We start from the raw sequence: 10,232 nt of genomic DNA, 5'->3' as shown, positions 1-10,232 counted from the left end.
AAACGTTGTATTATTAATATAAATGGTATTATCTAACTAAACCAAAAATATCATTCAATAATTCAACTGAAATATTTGTAAAATGCTTACGATTGGGATCAAGATTCTGAAGGAAATTAATGTCTTTACATTAATGGGCGATTGCCCACGACAAAGACCCCGAACCCCGAAAAGAATTTAAATGATGAAGGATTTGTTCACTGACCCACAATAGCATGGTTAAGCATGGTTTAGTATATAGCAAATCTTCTTTACTTTTATTTCCATAACTACAGCAAGTCATCCCGTGATGGGATCTGTCAAGGGTGCTGCTTTTGACAGATCCAGTATTATTGAAAATAGTCAATTCAATATGTCTACGGTATAAATTTACATTCCTAAGCATAAAACAAACGCATACAATTTTGGAAACCATTGAAATAATTTACCAAGAGGAGATTTTACATACATTTCTATTAAATCGTCATTATTTTCAATCTAGGGAGCTCTTTAAGGAATTATGAAGAAAGTTTTACCCCGCCGTGAACTATAAACACCTAATCTGCGTCATTCTGTCATCAGATGTAGGTTTAGGAGTAAATATTATTATGGGTAAATATTATTATTATTATTAGTAAATAATATTAAAGTAAATATTATTATTATTTAAATATATTATTATTATTATGCTTACAGTGTATGGTGTGTAAATCTCAAGTAGTTTATTAAGTTAAATACAAAATAATTTTTGGATATTTTAAGTAGACTTTATCTAGGTCATTTGCATTTTCAACGTTTCAACAAGGTAAGGGAACAGTCCTAACCCTGGTTGATCTAACATAAAATTTTCATTCTAAAGCGTCATTTATAGATAGCTCAATGATAAGTGACATTTATCTCTAAAAAAATTGTTATAACTGTGATGTATTGTATTGCTTGTTCAGTTTTGAAACAAGAAATTTTGTTGAAATGTTTTAGTTCGAGAACATGTAATTTAAAGTAACGTAGACAAATTTTATTACAATTTTCGCCATAAAACTATTATATTGCTATACTTGGATGCAGCTGGATGCAACATTTATGAAACGTAGACGCAGTGTAAATGTGTGCATCATGCCTCTGCAATGTTCAGCCTAGTATGGAACATGTGTGTATACTCTGTCAATAAGTATTTTCAATTCACTACTGCATTCATCCTACCCGTTTTACGAAAGATTTTATTATGATAGTGGTTTAAATGCCTTATTCTTGCAATCCGATTGTTGTCAAAAATAAGGTATTTAAACCACTATCATTATTCGCAATCCGGAGGCTACTCACACCACAATAAAAGATTTTATTGTTTAAAATCATTACAAATAAATGTAATGATGTGGATTTGTGCTTTACATCATCTTGGTGGCCGGCTATGTACATCGTGTCCCATGAGGAGGGTTAAACGTTCAATATTACTTGGCTGTTAACGTATCAACACTTTTGAAACTTTACACAAATAATCAAGTAGGGTTTGCAAATATTTTGAAAAATTCCACTTTGCTAACATATATAAATGTTTAATTTTAGTATTTACTAGTTTTATTTTTGGCATAAAAATATGTTCCCTTTACCTATTACAGTAATTACTTCTAACTTTACATATTTCTTTCAGACATACAACCAATCGTATTCCATTTACTAATCCAGACCCTTAAAATTGGGAAAAAAGTCTATTTCAGCTTTATACCACATGTTTTATAGTAAACAAAGCAGACATGACCTATATTCCCATACTATTTAAATGTGAATGATTTTATTTCGTGACAACCTTTTGGTGCATAATTAAGAACAATTAATAATTTCCCCCAAAATTGCATGCCGAGACCTTTAAAATGAGACCTCTTCCAACTATCTACGGCCTCCTATTCAATCACAATTCATTGTACAATTTTGGGCTTACGGAATTAGATATATAGATGTTGGATATTTATATTCCTTAAAATGTTTTTATGTTAAGAATGAATATTTTATGGTGATGAACGAAGGTTGTCAAATAGAATGAAACAAATACAAACACTTTAAAATAGGTCATAATTTATGTTCAAACATGTAACTAGCTGAATGACGTATTAATAACATTAAACATTTGTGTCTGAGATATCAATACAATTTACGATGCCGCAGTACACAGCTGTTGTGTGCTGGAGACTACATGTTGGGTCATGCGGAACAAGAATTCTCGGCGTGACGTCTTCATACTTTGTATGGTAAATTAATCATAATAAACTACTGGAGAATGCTGATAGTTTTTACTTTTGTTTTTTGAACACTCTACGATAGGACGTAATAAACCCTAAATAAATAATTGACGTAATAAACAATACTATTGCTTGTTTTCTTACAATGTTAAACCTTTATTTATTGTAGTAAAACATAGATTTTACATATTTGTAATCAGGAATATAGTCAATCAGGACACTAACTTATTGTTTTAACTCTTAAAATACTAATAATGGTTAAAGAGGTCCACTATTATAAACCATCACAACTACATAATAGCAATAGCGTAACACTTTACGGTAGTCACGGAATGAATAACACCACAAATACGGTTCAAATTAATCGGAATAACATACATGGCGTAACAGTAACATTTGCATTGATGAATTTACAAGTGTGTCTAACAATCTATATAATTAATACGCTACATGAAACTTTGTCGGTTGAACTCCTCCGCCATTTCTTAACCGACTTTATCCATTGACGTCTCATTGGAAAGAGCGTGTCGCGTAGATTTGCAAACTGACCTTACATTTTTGAAAAAATCCCTTGGACTCTGCCCCAGTGGTTGTTAAAGTTCCCATGTTATCCTTATGAAGAACATGATTGTTTACATTTTGATCAGCTGTATATTTAAATTGCTGTTATTTTTCATTTCAAAGTCTTTTAAACTCATCGGAAATTATGATGACTCTTATTTGTTTTTAAATAACTACTTTACTTCTTTGCAATTGCTCGATTTCGAGCAACGTGTTTACTAGTCTATATAATTAATACGCTACACGAAAGTTTGTCGGTTGAACTCCTCCGCCATTTCTTAACCGATTTTACCCATTGACGTCTCATTGGAAAGAGCGTGTCGCGTAGATTTGCAAACTGACCTTATATTTTTGAAAAAGTCCCTTGGGCTCTGCCCCAGTGGCTTTGAAAGGTCCCATGTTATCCTTATGAAGAACATAATTGTTTACATTTTGATCAGCTGTATAATTTTATTGCTGTTATTTACTTTTCAATTCAATAAAACACATTGAGTACATTTATTTACTATTTGAGTTTGTGTAAACATAACCCCCAAGACGGATCGTGTTAGTATGGTTGTATCTTAAATTTGTGTATTTATCGTTGTTTTGTGTCACTATGATGGATTGTGTTAGCATGATTGTAACTTAAATGTGTGCATTTATCGTTGTTTTGTGTAGCTATAATTTGTTTATTATTTGTTGTTTATTTCTTTTAAATGTCTCCGACGCAACGACAACGAAACATAGACAGGAGGCGCAATCGTGATAACGACCGCAGCTACAGAACAGTGGCGCGTAATAGGCATCACAGTCTGAACCTGAACCTGGACAACTTCAACTATTTGGTTACAAATGCGCCCTAACACTACCCCAAACCGACTTTTCTTTCTCAATTGGCCCTCTATTAATGACCTGTGTTGCCTGTACAGCGAGGCTTTTTGAGAAGGAGAGAACCGTCCGGAATGCTTTAGGTTTATCAATAACGAAGATAAACAGGGTCTGAGTTACTCAACGGTAATATTTGAGTTGACTCTTTTAAACTCATTGTAAATATGACTGTTATTCAATCTGAAATAACTCCTGTAATACTTTGTAATCGCTCGAATTCGAGCAACATGTACACTAGTAAGTTATATAATTTAGTTCATACTACTATAGAAAATTGAAAAAAGGTTATAACTTGAGAATTGTAGGTGTGAACATAAGAATAGAATACTCACAGAGCTTAAATCCTAATATAATGTTTATTGTTGTTAGTGCAACTTAATAACTTAAAAGTGTAACCCGCATAAGTTTATGGTAAATATATGTAAATAACTTCTTGATCAGCATTGTACGTGTTATTAAATTTACGGAAAGTAAATAAAGATACGTCTTATAACACTTAAAACATATATTTACGCTTATACTGTTATTCACAAGACGGTAAATATACAAAAGATATTTCGCCTATTGGGTCTGATGATGATTGGAGTGTCCAATCGAAATCGATCACCACTTACCATCTTTTGTATATTTACCGTCTTGTGAATAACAGTATAAGCGTAAATATATGTTTTAAGTGTTATAAGACGTATCTTTATTTACTTTCTGTAAATATATGTATCATAAACTTTATTGTTTTGGCGTAGGTTTTTTTTGTAAAAAAATATAGAGCCGTATGACCGTACACAAATTAATTCAAACGATGTCTTAAAAGTGTATGTTTTTTATCCACTATGTAACGAGTTATTTTTCCTAGGGGGGTAAATATTTGCTATTTGACCGCGCACCTATTGCTGGCATCAGCAAGCGGCGGCGGCGAAGCTAGCGAGCGCCCTTTGACCCGGCTTATCAGGGCCGATAAGCCTGGGATATCCTAGATGTTCAGGATAGCCTAGGACGGACATTCTAGTGGTGGATCCCGGACAGTGAAGAAGGCAGTGTTGGTGTCCTGTGTAAACGGCTGGCGTACGTGGGAGGTACAGAGTGTACGTGGTGTGATCGCGCCGAGTGTTGGTGTAAGTTGGGTACAGACGGTACAGACCCACTGTTGGTGAGTGGACGACGTTCCTTACACTTTGGTTTAAGATTTGATTTAATATTAATCTTACACTTTATTGCGAGAGTTAGAGTTGTAACCGTGCTGGTCAAAGCCTGACGGTAGTTAGGATTTATATTAGTCAGGAATAATATTTAAGTGTATTCCTGACGGTTCTGGGCAGGTGCTAGAGCGCAAATAATATAATTTAATTGACTGTAGTAGTTATTATTTTGCGTTGTACCTAGAGTTAGTTATATTACTAATAACTCTGAGGCCCGACAAACCTAGGCTGCACGATTTAGCGTGCGTAGTTGGAAACACGTGGCCAGTAGGCTAGTAGCTAATATTATTGGCCTATTAACAGAAGCCCAGCTAAGTAACATAAAGTTGGTAGTAGCAGTAGCAGTAGTAGGGTTGTTATTGTTTATTCATTTGATTATTTTAATTTATCCTGAACAGCTTGATTGGTAATCCAACACGTTATCTTGGTAGCTTGGATAGCGGAGTACCGGCTATCAGATAATATATTTATCTAGTGTTTGGAACGTATTTAATATTTATTTATCTGCTACTAAGTAGCTCAATAATTTAATAGTAGTGCGATTGCCATTTAGCTTTGCTTGTTTGGCTTGGTATTTATTGAGACCAGCTACTAGTGGTGTAGTCACTCTACCTATAGTGTACTTGTATATTATTATGTGGTACGATTATTGAGTGAACTGTTTGATTCTTAGCTTGGGCATTAGAGTTGTGTATTGGATTATAGTGGCCTAGTAGACCCCGCCTGGTGATAACACGCGTTGTGGTTTTTATTGGCAAGTCGTCGTGTAACTCACCATGTTTTAGGCACTCTGGGCTTAACTATTGGATAGTTAGGACGAAACCCGAGTTGCGTAGTCAGCAACGACCCCCTAGGAGTGTGTAGAATCGGCGTAGGTCTGGTAGTGATTATTGCACGTTTGTTGTGGTGACTTGTTTTTGACTTGTTCACAGTGCCCGTGTATGAGCCAGTCCTATACCGGTTAGACCCGGCTTTTGGCCTAGTGGTTTCCCTGGCCTTGTCGCAGACCCTGGAACTTTACTCAGCCATTGTAGGCTGAGCTATCCTCGGCAAACGGTTGCGACTGACTGCACTGTTAATATTATTTTTCCAGTGCAGAAAATCTCGTCGCAAGATGGCGCCTGCGAACAGGGACTGAGGTTGGCAGTGGTGCTGAGTTGCTGACGTATTAACGGCGCCCGAACAAAATAATTTTATTTGTGCAGATTTGCTGCGGACTTGTGCAGATTGGCTGCGGACCTGAGCTGTTGAGCAGAGTTTTAGGCAGACCTGCTGTGATTTTATAGTCGGTTGGGTAGGCCTAACCTGTTTTCTGTTACAGCGTGGTGTGTTGTGAACCCTAATTTATTTAGTGGTTGTATACATAGATATTAGTTAGTAATTTTAATTTTGCTAATTAATTGAGCTTTATCATTGAATATTATTTGAGTGAGAACCCTTATTGTGTATTTGTGGTTTGACTTTCACACCTATAATTGGTTTGATTTATTATAACGGTGTTAAATATATTTTAATTGGTTTCGCTCTTATTTTTGCGGATTAGTTGTGGTATTTGGATTTTAAATATGGTTGTCACTACGAGTACGACGTCTGTGCTGGGCGGTACGCCTATTACGTCTGCTATTGTTACAACTAGTTCTGGAGTTAGCTCCGAACTGTCGGTGATGACGACGTCGTCATTGTGGCCTGCGTCTTCGCCTGTTTGGCCGACTATTTCATCTTTCGTGGGTACGACGGTGACAACGTCTCTGACTTATTCCGCGCCAGCGACTATGTCCTTGGGGTCGCAGCCCCGGGACGGTCGCGTGGGTTGGATATATGACCTCTCGAAAGGGGAGCTCATAAGGACGATGGACCAGTATGGTTTGGTGACCACTGGTACTTCTGCGGAATTACGGCAGAGATTCTCGTCGTTTTGGAAGCAGCGGAATGCCCGCCGGTACAGCGATGATAGGCTGTGTACGATGGCTGGGGCTGCTGCACCGACATATTTACCGCCGGCTATTACCACTATGGGACTTTCTGACCCCCCGAGAACCGTACCTCAGGTACTGGTTAGTACTGCATCGGGCCAAACAGAGATATTTGAACTTGGCAGGGAGTTAGAGGCGGTCAAAGAGATCCTTGGGTTGTCTTTGGAGACTGATACCCGGACTCTTAGAGAACATCTGGCATCGGTGGTGCGACAGGCGAGAGGCTCACCGAGTAATGGGGTCGGCTATGGGTTCGAAAGACCCGCCAACCCTACGTCCCCTGTTGTGGCTGCTCCAATGCCTACCTTTGGGTTACCTAGTAGACCCGAGGGATGGCAGCGGCCCAATGATAGTTCTGAGAGACCAGCCCGGCCTTCGAGCTTGGAGCTACCTCGAGGCTCGGATATGCTCTCAAATGAGGCCAGCAGGGTGGAGCCAAAGGATTGCTCCAAAGTATGCAACACGGTACGGAAGTGGGGTTTAAGGTTTGATGGCCGACGAGACCCTGTGTCGTTCCTGGAGCGCCTTGAAGAGCTGATGGTCTCGTACTCTATAACATCAGAGGACCTGCTCAGAGCGCTGCCGGAGCTGTTGCAAGGCTCAGCACTTCTATGGTACAGGAATTGCAAGGAGCTCCTGTATTCATTCGACGCTTTTCGGCATCAATTTGAGATCCAGTTCCTTCCACCTGGTTATCAGAGGAATTTGGATGAGGAGATCCGAAAAAGGACACAGGGTGAAGGCGAGCACTTCCGGGACTACGTTGTTGCCATAAGTACCTTGCTTAGGCGTAGCGGTACGTTGTCGGAGCATGGTAGATTGGACCTAATCTACAATAATATGCGTCCAGAGTACAAGCTGATGGTACGCCGGCGTGACTTCAGCAACCTGGCCGAGATGGTGGAGTTGGCTGAAGACTATGAGGCCTATCTAAGAGAGAAGGCGGCCTTCCGACCTCCTCCTTCTCCAAACGTAGCGCTGGTTTTGGAAACCGCCTACACACCCAAAAAGAAGGTGGAGAAGCGCACCGAAACTGCCGCCGTCGAGAAGCGGAGTTTCGAGAGACCATCTCCGGAAGCCGAGTCGCGTGGGCGGGTAGCTTTGAGGTCGGATCGGGTCCACGGTCAACGGCCCGTGACAGCAGCTAGAGCGCCTGAGGGTCCAAAGGGGACGGTGAAATGTTTTAGGTGCCAGGAGACTGGTCACTTTGCCCGAGAATGTGGTAAACCAAGGACCGTCTCCTGTTATGGGTGTGGCAAACCTGGTTTGACGGTGAGTCAGTGTGGATGTCGGGCGGGAAACGGCAGGCCAGCCCAGACATCAGGAGGTCAACTGGGCAAGGCCACCCAAAACGAACGACCTCAGAAGAGTGGTCCGAGTGGCTCGGAAAACTAAACAGCCTGGTTGGTGGGGTAGACGAGAACCGGCTGGGTTCGGAGACAAGGCCCTTTGTTGAAGTTGTGCTGATGGGCAGCGTTTATAAGGCGTTATTGGACACTGGGTCCGTAGTTAACCTGGTTGGGAACGAAGTCGCCAACCATCTTCAACGCCAGGGGGTAGAGCCTGTTAAGAAACCCGCTCCTCTAAGAATGGCAGATGGGTCACGGTCGAGGGCCGAGTATTCGTTTCGGCTAGCAGGAGAAGCTGCGGGAAGACGGTGGATGGGAGATGCCTTGTATGTCCCCACTCTCACCACAGACATGATTTTGGGTATGGATGTCATACGAGATCTCGGACTTGTGACGGTCGTGACGGAGGTGATAAGAATGGGCGTGGGTGAGTACTGTTCTGGTCAAGTGGGCCGCATAGACAGTGTCAAAATTGGTAACGGAGACCCCGAAGGCCCTTGTAATGGAAATCCCCGTCTGGTTCCTGATGCCAAATCTTTCAGTACCATGTTGGCTGGTAGTGGCTAGTAGAAGAGTTTCTCTTTGTTTTGAGTTTGAGACCTGTGGTGTAGGGTTCACCATTGGGTTAGGGGTGGGAGTATTTTGTTTTGGCCGGAGTTCAAAGATTTTTTTTCTTTTTGGCCGTTTTCTTTTTTTTTCATCCCGATGTAAGTGGGGGATGTAACGAGTTATTTTTCCTAGGGGGGTAAATATTTGCTATTTGACCGCGCACCTATTGCTGGCATCAGCAAGCGGCGGCGGCGAAGCTAGCGAGCGCCCTTTGACCCGGCTTATCAGGGCCGATAAGCCTGGGATATCCTAGATGTTCAGGATAGCCTAGGACGGACATTCTAGTGGTGGATCCCGGACAGTGAAGAAGGCAGTGTTGGTGTCCTGTGTAAACGGCTGGCGTACGTGGGAGGTACAGAGTGTACGTGGTGTGATCGCGCCGAGTGTTGGTGTAAGTTGGGTACAGACGGTACAGACCCACTGTTGGTGAGTGGACGACGTTCCTTACACTTTGGTTTAAGATTTGATTTAATATTAATCTTACACTTTATTGCGAGAGTTAGAGTTGTAACCGTGCTGGTCAAAGCCTGACGGTAGTTAGGATTTATATTAGTCAGGAATAATATTTAAGTGTATTCCTGACGGTTCTGGGCAGGTGCTAGAGCGCAAATAATATAATTTAATTGACTGTAGTAGTTATTATTTTGCGTTGTACCTAGAGTTAGTTATATTACTAATAACTCTGAGGCCCGACAAACCTAGGCTGCACGATTTAGCGTGCGTAGTTGGAAACACGTGGCCAGTAGGCTAGTAGCTAATATTATTGGCCTATTAACAGAAGCCCAGCTAAGTAACATAAAGTTGGTAGTAGCAGTAGCAGTAGTAGGGTTGTTATTGTTTATTCATTTGATTATTTTAATTTATCCTGAACAGCTTGATTGGTAATCCAACACGTTATCTTGGTAGCTTGGATAGCGGAGTACCGGCTATCAGATAATATATTTATCTAGTGTTTGGAACGTATTTAATATTTATTTATCTGCTACTAAGTAGCTCAATAATTTAATAGTAGTGCGATTGCCATTTAGCTTTGCTTGTTTGGCTTGGTATTTATTGAGACCAGCTACTAGTGGTGTAGTCACTCTACCTATAGTGTACTTGTATATTATTATGTGGTACGATTATTGAGTGAACTGTTTGATTCTTAGCTTGGGCATTAGAGTTGTGTATTGGATTATAGTGGCCTAGTAGACCCCGCCTGGTGATAACACGCGTTGTGGTTTTTATTGGCAAGTCGTCGTGTAACTCACCATGTTTTAGGCACTCTGGGCTTAACTATTGGATAGTTAGGACGAAACCCGAGTTGCGTAGTCAGCAACGACCCCCTAGGAGTGTGTAGAATCGGCGTAGGTCTGGTAGTGATTATTGCACGTTTGTTGTGGTGACTTGTTTTTGACTTGTTCACAGTGCCCGTGTATGAGCCAGTCCTATACCGGTTAGACCCGGCTTTTGGCCTAGTGG

The sequence above is a fragment of the Macrosteles quadrilineatus genome, unplaced genomic scaffold (genome assembly GCF_028750875.1).
Source record: "Macrosteles quadrilineatus isolate MER2022 unplaced genomic scaffold, UCM_ALF_1.0 Scaffold_4__1_contigs__length_99947679, whole genome shotgun sequence".
Lineage (NCBI taxonomy): Eukaryota > Metazoa > Arthropoda > Insecta > Hemiptera > Cicadellidae > Macrosteles > Macrosteles quadrilineatus.
The sequence above is the reverse complement of the archived record's forward strand: the minus strand, read 5'-3'. Positions refer to the sequence as shown.